The sequence below is a fragment of the Anabrus simplex genome, chromosome 4 (genome assembly GCF_040414725.1).
Source record: "Anabrus simplex isolate iqAnaSimp1 chromosome 4, ASM4041472v1, whole genome shotgun sequence".
NCBI classification, from domain to species: domain Eukaryota; kingdom Metazoa; phylum Arthropoda; class Insecta; order Orthoptera; family Tettigoniidae; genus Anabrus; species Anabrus simplex.
Window position 1 is genome coordinate 45,968,641 of NC_090268.1, and position 20,916 is coordinate 45,989,556.

The window sequence follows — 20,916 nt, forward strand, 5'->3', positions numbered from 1 at the left end:
CGCTACAATAACGTTCATTTCTGTGTCGTTTCCCACATAGCTGATTACACTGAGTGGCTTAAAGTCACGGGATGGGGTGTCCCATTAGAAAATGTGCCGTGCATGATCCCTGAGCGTTGCAGCTAGCTGCGGCGTAGCTGAGCAGTCTGTTACAGACACCAGTGTCGTCAAGATGGCGAAACGTAGCGAATTAACCGACTTTGAACGTGGGACGATCATCGGCGCACACCGCATGGGTCATAGCATTGTCGAGATTACACGCGAATTCGGGTTTCCGAGGTCAACAGTGTCGAGGATGGATCTTCAATATCGCAGAGAGAATGTTACCACTCGCGTAAAGCGCCGCACGAGAAGACCACAGGTCTCTAACGAACGGACATCATGTAACCTCCGCAGAACCATACTGGGCGCTCGATGGGTTACTGTGAGTCAGATCACCGCCCAGTTGACTGTTGGGAGTCAGGAATTCATTTCTACCAGGACTGTAAGGAGACAACTGCACCGCGTAGGCTTCACCAGCTGACGACTAACTCGTGTCCCTTTGCTGACACCTCGACACGGAGCTCAACGACGTGCATGGGCCCGCGAACATCGACAATGGACCATGGAACAATAGCGGTGTGTGGTATGATCCGATGAATCTCGGTCCCAGTTGTATTGAGCTGATGGGCGCGTGAGAGTGTAGCGTATGCCCCATGTAACTATGGATCCTGCGTGGCAATAAGGTTGTGTTCAGGCGGGAGGTGGCTCAGTTCTGGTCTGGGCGGCGTTCTCATGGTCACCATTAGGCCTCATTGTCCGGCTGCAGGAAGCGCTGACAGGTGCACGTTCTGTGGACATTCTTTCAGACAATCTGCATTCCTTTGTGACCCTAGAGTACCCTGATGAAGATGCCGTATTTCAACAGGACAATGCGCCATGTCACTGGTTAGAGAAGTACTCCAGTGAAGTTACGATCATGGATTGACCCTCCAGATCTCCCGATCTTAATCCAATCGAGCATTTATGAGATGCTGTCGATGCTGGCGTACGCTCCATGAACCAACTACACAAGTCCAATAATTGTGGGTAGCAGTGCAAGATGCGTGGATCCAGATACCTCCAGAACAATTCCAACTTCTTGTAGAGTCGATGCCTCGCCGTACTGCTGCTGTTTTGAAGGCAGGCGGAGGAGCAAATCGTTATTAACATCACATTCAGTGTCTTCCCATTACTTTTGGCCACTCAGAGTATGTTATCAACAATGGCGTATGCTGGTATCAAGACGTGGCCTACCACTAGACTTAGGTTACCCCTTTGGTTTAGTGAACGTAAAGGCTTAAGCGTTTTGAGCTGTCGCCAATAGATAATGGAGTAGCCTGCTGTGTTGTCAAGGCCTCTGCCACTGCCAACACTCAACACCTGATCAGTGGAGATGGTAGCGTAAGGTTTAACTAATTATAGTCCGGTTTTGTGGCGAAATGCTTGCCTTTTGTCCGATGGCCCTGGTTCAGTTCTCATAATCAACCCCTCTCGTACTCATAATTCCTCTGGCTTTGGGACTTGGCATTTATGAAGCCTTCCCCATTCATTTCATCCTCATTAGGTCACCACCAAGCCTATAGAGATGCCATGCACCATTATTATTATTATTATTATTATTATTATTATTATTATTATTATTATTATTATTATTATTATTATTATTACAGTGGTTTAGTGGATCAGCAGAGGTGAAAGAAGGTGCCGGGGTGAATGGGTCTAACTACCAACATCAAAGTTAATTTAAAACTGTAACAAGGTTATATATATATATATTTCTTTTAACAACAAGAAACAATGCAATAGGTACAAGTAGCAAAAAATTACTCTAGGAAAGATAAGATTGGTGGTATAAACAGAACTTGGGCTTCAAGCCCTCCCTTTACATTTTCTGAGCTCTCAGCTCACAAACACATATTTACCAAAGGGCAGAAAACCCCTAATACCTGGAGCACTTGCTCCCAACTTTGAACCTCAAGCCTCCCAGTGGCACTATTACACACTGGAAAAGAGCTAACACGCTCTCAGTTTTCACGCCTATTCAAGGCAATATCAGACTTTACCATTGATTGCCACCAAGGCACGACTTACAACAACGACACGGGGGTATCTTGTACCCAATCTACTGGGCCTTAGCAGGAAAAGAACAGGTTAAGTAAATGGCCCGGAATACCAAAAAGAATGGAGGCGTATACTTGCACTCCTAAATACACATTTTAAAACCTAAAAGGCACTAGGCCGATGAAACAGGGGCTATTCCCAAACTATGGAGGTGACTCGTATAAGGAAGAAATTTAAAACATTGAGGAAAAGAAGAAAATCAGTTACCAAAACGTAGTCACCTCAAACCAATATGAAGGGGAGCTCGGGAGGGTAAATCACTCTCTATCCCCGAATTACAGTTACCAGTTTACTTAAGCTTTTATATAAACTGGTAGAAATTTACATATTTGTAAAGATGGGTTACATGGTAAAGGTTTCGGACCTTTCCCGCGGGTTAAACTGCTGAGCTAGCAAGAAATAAAGATATTAAGCGGCCATTACCTTACTGAAGAACTGCTGCCTGAAGAAAGAGGCACCTACCGCCTCCTGCTACACGTCTATACACAGGGTTAGATGTTAAACAAGTGGCCGAGAGACAAGACAATCAGCAGGTTTTATACACTCGGGGAAAGTTAGAGACCTTTCATGAATGATCAAGACACGCCCACGGAGTTTTATTGGTTAACACCACAAGGTACACACAAAATCGAAGAAGAAATACGGGATTGGCTGAAAATTAATTACAGAAATTATTGATTGGTTAACTTCGAAACTGGCGGAAGGAAAAGATAAATATTGCCAACCCACGAATGAATGAACAAAATTTAGTAAAGAAAAAACTTATGAATACAAAATTTCTTCAAATAAAGTTCCTTCACTTCGCACCAGGGTGCATGATCATAGTTTTTTAGTAGAGACATCTATGAGAGAATGTCCACACTTCTTGATAAATAGTAAACAAAAAAATAGTCGAAATTCACACAGTGACATCTTCAGAGGAAAAATTTAAGTTAGTCTAGTTCCAAGTTCAGTGTTTCTCCAGTAGAGGAGTTCTAATTGGCACAAGATTTATACGTGCGGCGTAGAGATGTACCACCCGGTACAATTATTATTATTATTATTATTATTATTATTATTATTATTATTATTATTATTATTATTATTATTATTATTGTTACGGAGTTTTGTGGATTTGCAGAGGTGAAAGAAGGTGCGGGTTGGAATAGGTCTCAACTACAGAAGCACGAAAGATGAATTAAAATTTTAACAAGGTTATATTTTCAAAACTTAACAATGGTAGCATAGAATTTTGAGCCTACAACAAATAACAACAAGTTAAATCAGGTACACAATTTAGAGAATATTTAACCGGTTCCCACTAGGGGAAATAACAAAGACAATCAGTTATACAGCCGCTGTACCGAAAACCAGTTAAGTGATTTTTACCTATATTGGACTGCGGCCCGAATTCATTAACTCTTGAGCTCTCAGCTCACAATCACAAAAGCTACAGGGCAGAAAACCCCTAAGTACCAGGAGCACTTGCTCCTAATTACAATGTTAAAGAAAAGAGCAGAACCGCTATCAATATTACCAGCCTATCAAAGGCTACAACCTTCAGTTCAGACTGCCCTTAAGGCACACTAAGAAACAGGGGTATTTGATACCCAACCTACAGGGCCTTTACATGAGGAAAACAAAACATCAGGTTAAATTACTGGCCCATAATACAAGATTGAATGGAGGCGATAACTTGCACTCCTACACAAAGTTTTTGTCTAAAACCTATGTGGCGCTAGGCCGATGATACAGGGGCTAATCCCAATCTATGGAGGTGACTAGTTGGCAAATAAGTTTAAGACTTTACGAAGGAAGAGAAAAACGGTTACGAAAACATAGTCACCTCAAATTCAAAATGAAGGGGAGTTCGAGAGGGTGAAGCACTCTCTATCCCCGCTTTACAGATTAGTAATTTGTAGATAGACAGAAAATAATTTACATTTTAAAAGGGTAGGTTACATACTAAAGGTCTCGAACCCTCCCCGAGAGTTAAACTGCTGAGCTAGCAAGAAATGAAGATGTTAACAGGCCATTACCTTGTAGATGAACAGCTGCTTGGAGAAAGAGGCGCTTCCCGCCCCCTGCTATATATTCCCACACTGAGAAAGATGTTACTGAAGTGGCCCTGAGACCAGAAAATCAGCAGTTTATATACCCTCGTGGAACATTCGAGACCTTTCATGAATGATAACAACCCGCCCACAAACTTTTATTGATCGGCTAAAGATTACAAGTCAAAACTGAAGAAGAAATCTAGGACTGGTGGAAAATTAATTTAGAAAATTTAGGATTGGCTAAATTTAAAACTGGCGGAAACAGAGATCAATATTGCCAACCCAAAAAATTAAAGAAAGAAATTTAACAAAGAACAAACTTATAGATACAAAATTTCTTCAAAAAACAGTTCGTTCACTTCGCACCAGGGTGCACGGTTATAGTTTTTAAGTAGTGACATCTAGAAGAGAATGTCCACACTTCTTGCTACAGAGCAAACAAACACAAATCGAAATAGACATAGTTCAGAACACTTCAAAATTTACAGTAGCGACATCTTCCAAGAAACCTTTGATTTAATACAGATTTTAAAGTTCAGAGTTTCTCCTGTAGAGAGGTTTCAACTGGCGCAATATTTGAATTCGCGGCGTGGAGGTGTACCGCCCGGTACAATTATTATTATTATTATTGAATAATTAGGAAGTAAGATAAGGAGCGATTCATGTCTCTCTTCCCGCCTAGAGCCCAATATGATGTCGCACCGACACAGATAGGTCTTAGGGTGACGATGGGATAGGAAAGGGTTAGGACTGGAAAGGATGCAGTCATGGCCTTAAGTAACATACAGCTCAGCACTCACCTGGTATGGAAATGGGAAACCACGGAAAACAATATTCAGGACTGCAGACAGGTGGGCTCGAACCCACCAACTCTCGAATGCATGTTCACGGCTATGTGATTCAAACAGTGAGGCCAACTCCCTCAGTTTTGCCCAAAATGTTGTCTAATATGCCACGTGGTAGCTTAATGTGTTTTGTACAATATTGCACGCTAAAGAAAGTTCACAAAAGGGAACCGAAACTTTCAGTCTTCGGTATGCATGGACAGGTATTTCAACATGGCTTTGATGAAACCTGACGAGCAAAGTACTGAACTATGTCGCCCGAAAATTTTGGAAACTATCGTGAACAAGTGATTAAATCTAAGCTACCAACCTACCAACCAAGTTGGCCGTGCAGTTAGGGGTGCGCAGCTGTGAGCTTGCATTCGGGAGATAATGAGTTCGAGCCCCACTGTCGACAGTTCTGAAGATGGTTGTCCGTGGTTTTCCATTTTCACTTCAGGCATATGCTGGGACCGTAACTTAATTAAGGCCACGGCTACTTCCTTCGAAGTCCTAGCCCTTTCCTATCCCATCGTCGCGATACGACCTATCTGTGTCGGTGCGACGTACAGTCAATTGCTATAAAAAAGAAAAACTTTCCATAACTAAACTATCAATCATAATTTCCCTTCGAAGCCTGTAATTCGGTGATGTAATGTATGTTTTGTGATCATCCGAATGAAATCGTGGTTCTATTGGACGTCAGAGATAACCTTCGCTAAGTTCAAAGGGGACTGTACTGCAGCATGACTAGTCAAATTACTCTGAGCCATTAATCGATACAGGGGAAGTACTTGCGCTACCGTTACTCTCGGCGTATCAGTCAATACAACGGCAAGGAGCTCATTTTGCGATAATGTAGGCAGGCTATTCAATTTGAAAGGTAGTATTCTCGTTAGTTAAGGGCCATTGGCAGAAACCCTCAGAGACATATTTGATGTTTTTTTGACGCAGATCAACTTCTCAAAGGCTGAACAAAATCTGTGACCGTCCAGGTGCGACATCCTCTTGTTGGTTACATTCTTTCAAAATGCCGTTGCGAAAATTTACATGTTTGGAGAGATCAATAGTAAACACTCGAAAACGGGTAGGTTGGTCTTCCAATCAGAATTCCCCTTCATCTATGAGTTCATAGGTGACTGAACAGCCCAATTCGCGAGGCACAGAATTTTCCGCAGAGATGGCAGATTCTCCCAGGTGGAGCAGCCATCGTTCTCCTTTTTCGTTCTTTTTCCTTCCTTGATTGCCTCTTATCGTTCGCTATTCGCATACGGGTTTCTTCGAAAAGTAGTGTACCGCGATGAAGTGAAGATCTCCAGGATGAACGGTTGAGGTCTAAGGTCTCCCAGTTGTTGACATCAATGTGGCCCATCTTCATGTTAGTCTTAATTACATCCTTAAATCGCTTCCTCCGACCTCCCAAACAACGTTTACCCACTGTTAACTCAGAGTAAAACACTTGCTTGGGAATGCGATTGTCGGCCATGCATATTACATGCCATCGTCAGCTACGTCAGCTTGAAGACATATGACGTTATGTGGTCATACAAGTGCATTATCTTGCGCTGAGTCACTATGTAGGAGTGGATATTTAATATTCCCTTCATAAAGGTGTAATCATCGAAGTAACAGCGTAGGTCCTTCCACGATGAGTTAATTTAAAATAAATTCTCGGCTTGTTTGAACGCCACCGTGGTCTGAGGTTTACCGTACTAACCTCCCGGTATATTGACCTCGCTTCGATTTTCAATTTACCACGAATGTATGTCAGGTCTGAGCGTCCGAAACAGTGCTCACTAACACAGTTTTAAGGGATAATAATGTTAAAATCCCACCTTCCACTACCCCAGGATGGAATTTCTTAATTTCTAACCTAAAATCCAGCCAAATTGGGGGGGGGGGGGGAGAGATGGGCAACGCACTACATCGAGTCACAGCTGGTTCCATTTCATATTATCACCACCTGAAAGGAAATGAAATAGCTTATGGCTTTTAGTGCCGGGAGTGTCCGAGGACATGTTCGGCTCGCCAGGTGCAGGTCTTTTGATTTGACTCCCGTAGGCGACCTGCGTGTCGTGATGAGTATAAAATGATGTTGAAGACTACACATACAGCCAGCCCCCGTGCCAGCGAAATTAACCAATTATGGTTCTCTAAGGACCCCTTAAAATTTCCGACACCGCCGGGAATCGAACCCAGGACCCATACGACCAAACGCCAGCACGCTAACCATTTAGGCATGGAGCGGGACTATTACGCCGTGTTGGGAAGCAGTAGAATACATCCACGGTATCCCCTGCTTGTCACAAGAGGCAACATTTTTATTTTTATTACTTTACGTCGCACCGGCACAGATACGTCTCATGGCGACGATGGGATAGTAAAGGGGAAGGAATCGGCCGTGGCCTTAATTGAGATGCTGCCCTAGCATTTGCCTGGTGCGAAAATGGAAAACCACGGAACACCATTTTCAGGGCTGCCGACAGTGGGGTTCGAACCCACTATCTCCTGAATACAAGCTGACAGCTACGTGACCCAAACCTCACAGCCACTTGCTCGGTAGAGGCGACTAAAGGGATTACCCCACGAGCTTTTAATTTTCGTTCTCTTCAGACCCCAGCGACATTTCGTTTACGAGGCGGTGGTGGTGATGGTGGTGGTTGTGAGTAGCCTACCCAACGTTGTAGAAACGTCTTGTCTTGCCGATTGTTTTCGATTGTTAATTAACAGTTAAAACAATTATTAACCTAATAATATAGCGGCAGGTCACCTATGTTCAATTCACAGCGTGTCCCTAAACTTACTGGCAAAGCTGTATTGTTTTAAGAGGATGTAAAACTGGGCTCTGTCCGACACTTTAAAAAGTGAAGGCATCGGCGGAAGAGAACAAGATTTAACAAAGGGAGTGTGGACATGAAAGATGACAGTGAGGATCCTGGCACAAGTACGTGGAAGAAATGGCGGGACTCAGCTAAAGGTCCCGTGGTGGCCAACCCATGCTCCCAAGTTGAGAGCCCTGGTTCTTCTTTAAATAGACAGTGGTGGTGGTGGTGATTATTGTTTTAAGAGGAAGTACAAATAGGCAACCATCCTCTTTTAAACACTAATCAGAATTTTTAAAAAAATGGAAGGGATCCGACACTTCGAAAAATGAAGGTATCGGCCAAGGAAAGGCAAAGGGTCCGCCTCTGTGGTGTAGTGGTTAGTGCGATTAGCTGCCACCCCCCGGAGGCCAGGGTTCTATTCCTGGCTCTGCCACGAAATATGAAAAGTGGTACGAGGGCAGGAACGGGGTCCACTCAGCCTCGGGAGGTCAAATGTGTAGAGGTGGGTTCGATTCACACCTCAGCCATCCTGGAATTGGTTTTCTGTGGTTTCCCACTTCTTCTCCAGGCAAATGCGGGGATGATTCCTAACTTAAGGCCACGGCTGTTTCCTTCCCTCTTCCTTGTCTATCCCTTCCATTCTTCCCATCCCCGCACAAGGCCCCTGTCAGCATAGGAGGTGAGGCCGCCTGGGCGAGGTACTGGTCATTGCCCCCAATTGTATCTCCCGACCCAATGTCTCACGTTCCAGGACACTGCCTTTGAGGCGGTAGAGGTGGGATCCCTCCCGGAGTCCGAGGGAAAAACCAACCCTGGGGGGTAAACAGATTAAGAAAGAAAGAAAGAAAGAAAGAAAGAAAGAAAGAAAGAAAGAAAGAAAGAAAGAAAGAAAGAAAGACAAGGGCCACAAATGGCGTGAAAGTGAAAAACTCCTTAGCCCTCGAATGCACTAGCTTCGGAGTCGGAAAAAAGCAAGAGTTGACCAAGGGAGGTCGGATAGTGTACATGAAAGTGAGGAGACTGGCACATGTAAGTGGAAGCAATGCCAGGACTCAGCTAAGGGCCTCACGCTCGCCAACCCAAGCTCCCAAGTTGAGAGCCCCTAGGGTCTCTTTTTCTACCGCCCCCACCCATACGAGTTTAATAACTCTCTGACGGGCCGGGTTGAGTGTTCAGGCGGTTAAAGTGCTGACTTTCCGAGTCCAACTTGGCAGGTTCGATCCTGGCTCAGTCCAATAGTATTTGAAGGTGCTCATATACGTCAGTCTCGTGTCCGTAGATTTACTGGCACGTAACAGAACTCCTACGAGACTAAATTCCTGCACCTCGGCCTCTCCGAACATCGTAAAAGTAGCAAAGCCATTATTATTATTATTATTATTATTATTATTATTATTATTATTATTATTATTATTATTATTATTATTATTATTATTCAGCGTGAATGAGTCACTTGGGACCACGTGGAATCAACATTTGTTAAGCTTTCCTCCTTGACCAGTAGTTCTTTATTTTCATTTATTGTTATAATTTCTGTTCCTCCGACCAAGTACGTCGCGTTGGCTTCTTCGTGTCTTCCTCAAATCCCCTTGTGTGAACAATTTTCCTGACTACGTTTCTATCCTGCAGATTTGGTGATCCTAATTCAGTGACCGAGCTCGATAGCTGCAGTCGCTTAAGTGCGGCCAGTATCCAGTATTCGGGAGATAGTAGGCTCGAACCCCACTGTCGGCAGCCCTGAAAATGGTTTTCCGTGGTTTCCCATTTTCACACCAGGCAAATGCTGGGGCTGTACCTTAATTAAGGCCACGGCCGCTTCCTTCCCACTCCTAGCCCTTCCCTGACCCATCGTCGCCATAAGACCTATCTGTGTCGGTGCGACGTAAAGCAACTAGCAAAAAAAAAAAAAAAAAAAAAAAAAAACAACCTAATTCTGTGAGGTCTTTCTCCACTTGCTTATACCATTTTGATCTCTAACTTCGATTTGCAAAAATTGTGTCTATTCGATAATTAAGTCTGTTGTTATACATTCTTTCCAAATGACTTATAAATTGAATTCGTCGCAGCCTCATTGTATCAGTAAGTTTAGATAGTTTTAAGTATACCTCTGAGTTGAGTTTGCTGTAATGTATTTCATTTTTAAGTGTTGGTCCTAAGAATTTTCTCATGAATTTCCTTTCTTTAATCTCTAATCGTTCCTTTTAATTTTTATGATGTAAATTGAGAGCTTCATATTTGATCACTATTCAGTAATGACGAATGTTACTGTTCCAGAACAAGCATTTTTTGTTATAAACATTCTTTGTATGTTGAAAAGCAATTTCCATTTTCTGAGTTCTTGAAAGTACTGATTTATTTTCATTTACATTTAAAACAGTGGTTCTAAGTAGGGTGTTATTTGGAGCAGAAATATGGAGAGTTGAAAAAGATTGTATTATATTAAATCAGATTGTTAGTAGATTTGGAAAAGCCGTATTGGATCTCCCAAATTGTACCGCTAACGCAGCGGTCAGAGTCGTGTGTAATGTGTGCTTAGAGGTTGATATCATGAAGAGTGTTGTGGTTCTGGAGAAGATTGGTAACGGGAGAGGGCGGTCTCCTCCTACAAACGGTCTACCGGCACCAAATGAAGAGTTCTTTTAGAGACTATTGGGTTGACAAGGTGAAGAATATCACTGACAGGAGCTGGAGACTGACTGCGGGAGAAGAGCCTCCCTAAGCATGTTTATTAAAATCAAACAAATAGTAAGTGTAAGAATAGATCATGTGAATAGATTAGAGAGAAGAGCAATCATTTGGTGGATGTTGGGTACTCATAGAAATAAAGGGTGGACAAGAATGAACGACAACTCAATTTGTTTATTGTGTGGAGAGGCAAGGGAGGAGTTACATTTGTTAATAGTATGCAAGGGAACTCGTGCAGAGAGAGAGAGAGAGAGAAATTCATGAGCGAGGGACAATTGGAAGCCATGAAAGTGTTGGACAATGACCGGAAGTTTATTAACTGGATAGCGACAGAGTGGAAAGAACCTGGTAACTTAAACAAGTTTTTAGAGGCTATCAAAAAACGCTGCATTAAGAAGTTAAAGGAAATTGAAATTAGTAGAGTGTAGTGTGGCAGATGTATATATTGTTCTTCCTATCGTAGCGAGTGTGTTGCTGAGATGATAGGTCAGCAGGGAGTGACAAGATAAGTAGCAGAGAATTAAGATCCTCACACTGCTAGATAGCAGAGTGGGGGGAGATAATGGGTGTGCACGAGCGGCGGCCTATAGCAGGGCTCGGCTGCCTAAATCTGTTGGAAGACTCGGTCAGCTGACCAAGGGCTCGCCGCTCGGACATACGTCCATGGCAGGGACTGCTCACTTCGCAGTTTCGTAAGCTTCGCGCTGTCCTGCTCTGCTCTTCCCTGCTCTGCGGCCAACTGCTTCTCAATGTGCGTCCGGCCCTATACTTGGCTTATTTTGTTCGTTTTTTGCCTTGTTTGCCGTGTTGCCGAAGACTTATTCAATAGGGGTTTTCTTTTTTTTTTTCATTATTTAAATCTTGTTTTGATTGTACTGTGGGTTGCCTTCTATATGTTTTCCTTTTGGATTGTTCTCTCTTTTATTTCTCCGTAAAGATTAATTTGGTTGAAAAACTGTACAATCTGGAGAAATAAATAAATATCTGTCATTTACATTTTCAGTGATCCATTCACCTAAGTATTTAAATTCCACTCTTGCATGATACTTTTTCAAAATGTTGTACACTCTTAAACAATGCAGAAATGACGGTGGTTTTCCACACAGTGAAGTTAGACATTAGCCGGCGCTGTGGTGTAGGAGTAGCGTGCCTGCCTCTCGCCCGGAGGCCCCGGGTCGATTCCCGGCCAAGTCAGGGATTTTTCTCTCGACCTGAGGGCTGGTTCGAGGGCCACTCAGCCTACGTGATTAGAATTGAGGAGCTATCTGACGGTGAGATGGCGGCCCCGGGCTCGAAAGCCCAGAATAACGGCCGAGAGGATGCGTCGTGCTGACCACACGACCCCTCATAATCTGCAGACCTTCGGGCTGAGCAGCGGTCGCTGGGCAGGTCAAAGCCCTTTCAAGGGCGTCTAAGTGCCGTGGGGTTTTTTGGAGAGGGGAGAGAGGGGGGGAGTTAGATAGGACTCTCAATGTTGTTTAGAAAAGCTACAGCATCAAGCATCACATCTCTCGAAAGTAGTAGTTGTGTTTCGACCCCTCCATGAGCTACTTCAGTTTCTGCGCAAACTTTTGAATCAGGCTGTACAACATAAAGCTAAATTTTCTTATACTACTAACTGTTTATGTATTCATTTCCTGGTTATTTTCCCAATTATTCGCAGTCAGAACTATATGTGGTTTTACGAGAGGTTGCCCTTCCCGACGCCAATCCTATGAGAAGAGATGTATTCCACGATTATGTTTCTGTGATGGTTGACAGTGTGGTGTGTTTGTACACATGAATAGGTACGTATTAAGACAAACGCGAACACCCAGTTCCCGAGAGAGAAGAAACCAGGTTAAAATCCGCGATCTGACCGAACTCAGAGTCCTCTGAATCAAGGACCAATACGCTACCATTCAACCAAGGAGTTTTGTGTTGTGTACATATTTTAAATTATAGAAAAATGCCACACTCGACGTGGCTATGATCACTGTATCAATCCATGCTTTAATTATTTTTAGTTATCAAGTGTTTATTAATAGTTTTCAAGATTTTGGGATCGAATCTTGGCTCAGTCGGTTGACACTTAAAATAGTGTTTTAATGAGTGAAAGGTGGTGGTGGTGATTATTGTTTTAAGAGGAAGTACAACTAGGCAACCATCCTCTACATAACACTAATCAGAGTGAAAAATGAAAGGGATCCGACACTTCGAACAATGAAGATATCGGCCAAAGGAAGACAAGGGCCACGAAGGGCGTGAAAATGAAAGACTCCCTAGCCCTCGCAAAGCTAATAGCGTCGGGGTCGGAAAAGAACAAGAGTTGACCAAGGGAGGTCGGATAGGATAGATGAAAGTGAGGAGCCTGGCACAAGTAAGTGGAAGCAATGCCAGGACTCAGCTGAGGGCCCCGTGGTCGCCAACCCACGCTCCAAAGTTCAGAGCCCCTGGGGCTAAATGAGTGAAACCTGAGTTAGTAGATTTACTGGCATGTTACAGGGAAATGCTTCAGCCCAGTCTCTCTCTTTTTTTTAAAAAAACATTTTTTTTATACCGCACCCACTCAGATAGGTCTTATGGTGACGATGGAATGGGAACGGCCTAGAAGTGCGAAGCAAGGTGAATTAAGACACAGCCCCAGCATTTACCTGGTGTGGAAATAGGAATCCACGGAAAATCATCTTCAGCGCTGCCGATAGTGGGGTTCGAACCCATTATTTCCCGGGTGCAAACTCACATTCCGCGCTCGCTAACCGCACGGCCACCTCGCACGGTACCGGTATCTCTTAAAACAAAGGACGTCAAACACATAGCAATTAATTTTGCACCGTTTCAGTTATTATCTATGTTAAGGGACTTTTACAATACGAGGAATTTATCCTGAAGAGGAATTTCTTAACTTGACAGTAGATCTCTCATATAAGCACTTTTAGACTGCACCGGGAATCGATCGCGCTGTTTTGAGCGTAAGAAGCTAGTGCTTAAACTAACTGAACACACAGCCACATTCAGTGATTTGTTGAAATAAGGTAGGTAGTATATCACAGTTCTGAAGGTGAATTTCTCAGCTACGATAAGGCTTATTCGACCTTGTCAGTTGGTCAATATCGCAGATTGCGTGCACCTGTTCCTGTTTACTGTGCCTTTCTTCACGACTCAAGGTCCGGGCATGTCACTTGATGTCGAAGAGTTGATTTGCAGAATCGGGTCCACTGCGTGAGACGTACAACACTCTTCAGAATTATGAAGAGCAACTGCCATTCACGGGAAGTATCTAATAGAGAGTTTTAAAAGTATTATTCAGTTAGAAGACACGTTTACATTTCAGTATTTATTCTGTGCTTCCGCCTCTGTGGTTTAGCGTGATTAGCTGCCACCTCAGGAGGCCTGGGTTCGATTCCCGGCTCAGCCATGAAATTTGAAAAGTGGTACAAGAGCTGGAACGGGGTTCACTCAGCCTCCGGAGGTTAACTGAGTAGAGGTGGGTTCGATTCCCACCTCAGCCATCCTCGAAGTGGTTTTCCGTGGTTTCCCACTTCTCCTCCAGGCAAATGCCACGATAGTACCTAAATTAAGGCCACGGCCGCTTCCTTCCCTCTTCGTTGCCTGTCCCTTCCAATTTTCCCATTCCTCCACAAGGCCCCTGTTCAGCATAGCAGGTGAGGCCGCCTGGGCGAGGTAATGGCCGTTCTTCCCAGTTGTATACCCCCAACCCAAAGTCTCACGCTCCAGGACACTGCCCTTGAGACGATAGAGATTATATCCCTTGCTGAGATCCGAGGGAAGAACCGTCCCTGGAGGTAAACAGATTAAGAAAGAAAGAAAGAAAGAAAGAAAGAAAGAAAGAAAGAAAGAAAGAAAGAAAGAAAGAAAGATCTCTGTGCTTGTGAGGAGTAAATTCACTTTTCTAAATATTCTTACTTCTCACAAATGTTGAGACGGAGTGATAGTCGAATGCTTCATTGGCTTCTCACCAAGGCAGTTAGGGTTCAGATCCCAGCCATTGTAAATAGGATTTCTAAAATGAAAAGTCATGTCTCTATGCGTCGGATTCTACGTACAACTGAAGTTCCCGCGACAATGGTCATTGATCACGATATAACCGGTGGCGTACGATTGTAATAATAATAATAATAATAATAATAATAATAATAATAATAATAATAATCATTCATTCTTTCTTAATCCTTTTACCCTCCAGAATTGGTTTTTCCCTCAGACTCAGCGGGGGATACAACCTCTACTGCCTCAAAGGGCAGTGTCCTGGAGCGTGAGACCTTCGGTCGGGGAATACAACTGGGGAGAGGACCAGTACTTCTCCCAGGCGGCCTTACCTGCTATGCTGAACAGTGACCTTGTGGGGGATGGGAATATTGGAAGTGATAGACAAAGAATAGGGTAGGAAGCGGCCGTGGCCTTAAGTTAGGTACCAAAGTGAGAAACCACGGAAAACCATTTCGAGGATGACTGAGGTGGGAATCGAACCCCCCTCTACTCAGTTGACCTCTCGAGGCTGAGTGGAGCCCGTTCCAGCCCTCGTACCACTTTTCAAATTTCGTAGCAGAGCCAGGAATCGAACCCGGACCTGCGAGAGGGTGGCAGCTAATCACATTAACCACTACACCACAGAGGTGGACGATAATAATAATAATAATAATAATAATAATAATAATAATAATAATAATAATAATAATAATAATAATAATAATAATTTTACGTTCCACTAATTATTTTTACAGCTTTCAGAGATACCGAGGTGCCGGAAATTCAACCCACAGGAGGTATTTTACGTCTGAGTAAAAGCGACACGAGGCTGGCGTATTTGATTACCTTCAAGAACCGGAAAGGTCAGCACTCGATTGTCTGACCTACTCCAGCCAACACGTAGGATTGCATGCTTATGTTACTGCTATAATGTACAATGAACTTATCCAGATCTCATCTCAGGTGCGATAATTTAGTACCAAATATTCCACCATAATTCGTGACCCTGAACATCGTGCGCTGGGAGGGTTCTGAAATGTGTCACCTTCAGAAAATATACTTACCCGAAAAAAAAAAAAAAAAAAAGGCAGCAGCTTGCTACTTACCAAACATATAAAATGTATAAAGTCAAACCCATTCAATGAAAATATTTTTTTCTGAGGATCATTGTCTTACCATTCGGAGAAAATCATCATACTGGAATGTAATTAACAAATTAACACTTTACCTCTTTTTTGTTATTTGCTTTATGTCGCACCGACACAGATAGGTCTTATGGCGACGATGGGACAGGGAAGGGCTAGGAGTGGGAAGGAAGAGGCCGTGGCCTTAATTAAGGTACAGCCCCAGCATTTGCCTGGTGTGAAAATGGGAAACCACGGAAAACCATCTTCAGGGCTGCCGACAGTGGGGTTCGAACCCACGATCTCCCGAATACTGGCCGCAATTAAACGACTGCAGCTATCGAGCTCGATACTCTTTTACCTCTTCAACAAACATGTTAACATTCTCTACTTATGATCATAATTTATTTAAAAGATAGAATGAAAAAAGTAGAAGATTAGAGCAACCCCCCCCCCCCCAGAAATTTAAGTAATGCATTCACTTTCATTTATCGTCAGCCAAGTTAGCCATTATGGACCATGGTTAAAGAAGAAGAAGAAGAAGAAGGGTAACAAATGAGAATGAGTAGGTCATAACTGGCGTAAAACTTATCCCTGTTCTTTATCATTCGTCTTCCATTAATGCTAGAGGTGCCATGATAATAATTCTATCTCTGTTCTGCGTTTTTACAACTATGTTGATAGATGGAAATGGAAACAATATTAATATCTGTTGACGCTGATCGTTTTTTTACAGATGCTTTACGTCGCACCGACACAACTAGATCTTAATGGCGACGTTGGGACAGGAAAGGACTAAGAGTGGGAAGAAAGCGGCCGTGGCCTTAGTTAAGGTGCAGCCCCAGCATTTGCCTGGTGTGAACATGAGAAACCACGGAAAACTATCTTCAGGGCTGCCGACAGTGGGGTTCGAACCCACTATCTCCCGGATACTGGATACTGGCTGCTCTCAAGCGACTGTAGCTATTGAGCTCGGTGATCGTGTTTTCATTCAAATGCACATTTTATACTGTTATACCGATTACTTTTCTGGCCACAGAACTATAGAATAGTTTTACAGTGGGCTAAATCATATGGGGCAGTTCAGGATCATACCATATTCAACATTATATGGTACAAAGGTACAACTTGATCTGGAAATTGGAAGAGGATTGTAGTATAGGTTGATTGGAAATTAATCATTTTAAAAAGTCAGAAAACTATAAGTAGACGAGGAGTTGAGTATTAAATACTCGAAAAATGAATTTATAGGAGGCACTGGTATAGTTTGTATTCAACGAGGAAAATAGGTAACGAGGAAAATAGGTAGCAAGGAAAATTGTTAAATAGCGTTAAAAATTAGGTCAATGTCAAGACGTAGACATATTTTGTAAAAACAATAGAATATATTGATCAACATGAAAAAACGTGTACCGTAAAGGTAAAAAATAAATACAATAAATATACCCGTAGTTGAAATAAATCCACTTCACTGCAGCCGTAGGAAAAATTAAAACAGAAAGAGAGATAATACTGTTGTTGTAGCACCAATCATTCACTACCAGTCTCAGTTAGGAACTTGATTTAATCACTTATAGAAAGAACATGACAATTCTTACTTCTCATGCGACGATAATGAGTCCTGTAGCGAAATTCAAACACCACTCATCGACTTCAATGTTCGGAAAATTTTTCACATGAATTGTTTTCTTTGTCACTTTGATTTTGGATGCACTGTTATGACGCTCTTTGGGGGTTGTTTTGGGAGACGTCGAAGTCGTCCTCGAGGAATTGTTGATGATATTAAACGTCATGTTGCTAGCACTAGGGTGAGATGTGGTTTTCTTCTTCTTCTTTTTCTCGGCAGAGGGAGAGTTCTGCTGACACGAACACGGTTGTTGTTGTTGGTGTTGATTAGAGTCCATTTTTGTCTTCAGCACCTCGCCATTGTTACCAATATATTGCACTCTAGCAGAAAGGGAATCTTCCTGCACTTGAACACTCCCATTGTTTCCAGTATATGTGATCCACCCTGTGTTGTGAACCACCACCACTTTTCCATTATTCCCAGTCACCGTGATGACGCCCTCATTTCGCTGCACAGTTATGAGAGCACTGTTGCCCACCAGCTGGACGGTGCCGCTGTTGACATTCAGGTGAACATGCTTTTTATTTCCTGTGACACTGCACACTCCTTCGTTATTCGCAGCCATCCTCACTACTCGCTGTTGAACTGGCTTGTGATAACCAACCATTCGCGAGCCATGCCTTATAAATATCGACTTGGAGCGCCAAGTGGTTCCCCGGCAAGCTCCCAGCACGCGAGGCGGTACTTGCCTCGCTCCCACGGGGAAGTATCTCCCCACTACTCTACGACACACTTCTCGCGGTCAGCCACACCACACCGCACCGGAACCAAGCCACGTTACCACTGATTCTGCTTTGCCATGTTTCCAGGAAGATAGTGCGACCGTCCCCGCATGTTTATATCCCCATCCTTTATAAACATGTGTGACGGTTAGAGCTTGGATTCTTATGCAATTTATATTCAGTATAAATCACCAATATAAGCAGTAGCGGCGATTGAGAATTAGAAGTAGGGGGGCAAAAAATGTAAAGACAACAAAGTACCCGAGTTTGTGGGATATAGTGGGGGGGGGGGGGGGTGTGTGTATATACGTTATACATTAAAACTGGAAAAGAAACTACAAAATGGAATTTCGACAGAGAGGTAAAGATGTCCGCCTCTGTGGTGTAGTGGTTAGCGTGATTAGCTGCCACCCCCGGAGGCCCGGGTTCGATTCCCGGCTCTGCCACGAAATTTGAAAAGTAGTACGAGGGCTGGAACGGGGTCCACTCAGCCTCGGGAGGTCAACTGAGTAGAGGTGGGTTCGATTCCCCCCTCAGCCATCCTGGAAGTGATTTTCCGTGGTTTCCCACTTCTCCTCCAGGCGAATGCCGGGATGGTACCTAACTTAAGGCCACGGCCGCTTCCTTCCCTCTTCCTTGCCTATCCCTTCCAATCTTTCCATCCCTCCACAAGGCCCCTGTTCAGCATAGCAGGTGAGGCCGCCTGGGCGAGGTACTGGTCATACTCCCCAGTTGTATCCCCCGACCAAGAGTCTGAAGCTCCAGGACACTGCCCTTGAGGCGGTAGAGGTGGGATCCCTCGCTCAGTCCGAGGGAAAAACCGAACCTGGAGGGTAAACAGATGATGATGATGATGATGATGTAAAGATGCTCAGCCTAACAACTTAACTGTGTTGATAATATTTATTTGAGATTTTGATTCAATACTATACTATACAATACTATACAATAATACTTTCACGAGAGGAACAATATTACACATGTATTACAACTAAATAGATGTACGGCGTGATTATATTATTAACAATCATTTAGTATTTCACTAAAAAAAAAACCTAACAGACACTAAAGAGACTGCCAGACTAACGAATGCGCGCGTCTCCACTGGCGCTATACAAATCGGTTAACCGCGTGAACGACTTTGTTCCGTATTTCCGCTAATAATTTCGTTATTAATTAATTAAAGCAAATAATTAGCTGATAAAACAACAGGGTTTGTACAAATTGCTTGTTTTAATAATTCCTATAATTCCTTGTTTCATCCAGCTAAAATGGAATACAAATGCAAAGTTTTCTCCACAAAGTAGGGGGGTGACTGCCCCCCTCCCCTCTCCCCCCTAATCACCGCTACTGAATATAAGCAAGCAACTACAGTGGCGCCGATTGGGCATTAAAAGTGCGGGGGCAAAAAATATACAGACAGTAAACAGTATTCGGGTTTGTGGGATATAGCGGAAGGGGGCTTATATACACCAAAACTAAAATAAAGGCTACAAAATTGTAAGTTTTTTAATGCTCTCTCAGCGAATTTCGACAGAGAGGTAACGATTGACACTTTACCTAGTAAAGTGAGATTTGGATTCAGTACTATACTGTAAATGCTGGCCCCGTGGTGTAGAGGTAGCGTGCCTGCTTGCCTCTTACCCGGAGGCGCCGGGTTCGATTCCCGGCCAGGTCAGGGATTTTTACTTGGACCTGAGGGGTGATTCGAGGTCCACTCAGCCTACGTGATTATAATTGAGGAGCTATCTGACGGTGAAATAGCGGCACCGGTCTAGAAAGCCAAGAATAACGGCCGAAAGGATTCGTCGTGCTGACCACACGACACCTCGTAATCTGCAGGCCTTCGGGCTGAGCAGTGGTCGCTTGGTAGGCCAAGGCCCTTCAAGGGCTGTAGTGCCATGGGGTTTGGTTACTATACTGTAAATAAAACTTTCACCAAAGGAACACTATTTCACATTTGTTACAATTAAAAAGAAATACGGCGTGATTATACAATTAAAATCATGTATTTGACTTCACACTAAAAAACTAACAGACACTAAAGAGACTGACGAATGCGCGCGGCAAGTGGGTGACTCATATCTCAGTGTCCATGACCTTAGAAAAAGGTATACCCCTGAGCTATCCTTCCTCACAGCACAGGCAGTCTCCACTACTTGCTGTGGCGCTATACAAATCGGCTAACCGGGACGAACGCCATTGTGTGTGTATTTCCGCTAAAAATTGTGTTTATGATTAAAGAAAATAAACGAAAGAATTAGCTGATAAGACAACAGGGCTAATATAAAGGGTTTGTCCAGCCCTTGTCCCGTTCCTCTACGGGGTCGAGTGTGAGATGAGGTGAATCTGTCGTTGCAGGTTTTTATGGCCGGATGCCCTTCCTGACGTCAACCTCATCAGAGAAGATGAAATGAACGACGTGATATATGATAGTAAGGAGAGGGTGAAACCCGGTGCCGGCACATAGCCTACTCCTCTCGAATAGCACCAAGGGGTCTGCTCAAGGCTTAACGTTCCCATCCGACGGACGAATTACCAATAACAGCGTCATATGCCCTCACTCCATATGAGCACTGCGGAGAGGTTTGGAATTTAATCCAGGGTTTTGGCACGCAATCTAGTCATTAGAAATTGTATACCACCACCTCCCCTACCCTGGCTGCCAACATTCTGAAGGTGAACATTTTTTCGACCACGGGACTCGAACTGGCTAACCACGGTGTCAGACCGTGTCAACGCCCTAACGATCACGGCCACCAGGCTTTTTTAGTAATTCCTAGTTTCATCCGAAGAAAATGGAATTAAAATGTAATAGTTTCTCCACAAAGTGGGAGGGGGCTGCCCCCTCGCCCCTCCCCTCCCCTAATCACCGCTACTGTGCGCAAAAAGTGGTAAAATATGCATTTAAGAATGCACTTATTTACATGCTATTAAACACTTGTATAAAAAGCAAGCCTAG